Consider the following 1,036-nt stretch of genomic DNA (forward strand, 5'->3'; position numbering starts at 1 on the left):
CACGTGCGACATGTTTGTCACAAGGCGCAAAAAATAATTATAAAAGGAATGCAACACGAGGACTTCCCAGGAGGTCACCCATCCTAGTACTACTCTCGCCCAAGCACGCTTAACTTCGGAGTTCTGATGGGATCCGGTGCTTTAGTGCTGGTATGATCGCATCCGACATGTTTCCCCGTCTTCGTCCCTTATGCTTGCCACTCCCAGGTCCGCTCCAAAGACGATTCTACATTCTCACTACCATTACAACCGTTCCCTAACAATGGATAATGTCCTATACTACTTACTCTCCCGCTCAATCACGGAGACGAGTTTTCCACGGTTTCCACCCCTCCCTCCATACCGCAGCAACACGAGTTTTTTCCACCCCTTTCAGAACGCGCTCTTCACGCCACAAAGCCGCCCCAAGACGCGCGAGCAATGAGCATCGAGCTTAAACATATCGCAAACGTCAAACATAATATAACGGGATTAATATATATCGCGCACGTGCGACATGTTTCTCACAAGGCGCAAAAAATAATTATAAAAGGAATGCAACACGAGGACTTCCCAGGAGGTCACCCATCCTAGTACTACTCTCGCCCAAGCACGCTTAACTTCGGAGTTCTGATGGGATCCGGTACTTTAGTGCTGGTATGATCGCATCCGATATGTTTCCCCGTCTTCGTCCCTTATGCTTGCCACTCCCAGGTCCGCTCCAAAGACGATTCTACATTCTCACTACCATTACAACCGTTCCCTAACAATGGATAATGTCCTATACTACTTACTCTCCCGCTCAATCACGGAGACGAGTTTTCCACGGTTTCCACCCCTCCCTCCATACCGCAGCAACACGAGTTTTTTCCACCCCTTTCAGAACGCGCTCTTCGCGCCACAAAGCCGCCCCAAGACGCGCGAGCAATGAGCATCGAGCTTAAACATATCGCAAACGTCAAACATAATATAACGGGATTAATATATATCGCGCACGTGCGACATGTTTCTCACAAGGCGCAAAAAATAATTATAAAAGGAATGCAACACGAGGACT

The 1,036-nt window shown here is 48.4% G+C and overlaps 2 non-coding genes across 2 annotated transcripts; both read right to left on the minus strand.

Moving 5' to 3' along the window:
- Positions 1-45: 45 nt before the first annotated feature.
- Positions 46-164, minus strand: LOC123178939 (5S ribosomal RNA). Its single transcript, XR_006489976.1, has one exon. It is a non-coding gene; the product is annotated as a 5S ribosomal RNA (ribosomal RNA).
- A 367-nt stretch (positions 165-531) lies between these two features.
- Positions 532-650, minus strand: LOC123178940 (5S ribosomal RNA). Its single transcript, XR_006489977.1, has one exon. It is a non-coding gene; the product is annotated as a 5S ribosomal RNA (ribosomal RNA).
- Positions 651-1,036: the final 386 nt, after the last annotated feature.

Source organism: Triticum aestivum, unplaced genomic scaffold (assembly GCF_018294505.1).
Source record: "Triticum aestivum cultivar Chinese Spring unplaced genomic scaffold, IWGSC CS RefSeq v2.1 scaffold155756, whole genome shotgun sequence".
In the NCBI taxonomy this organism is placed as follows: Eukaryota; Viridiplantae; Streptophyta; class Magnoliopsida; order Poales; family Poaceae; genus Triticum; species Triticum aestivum.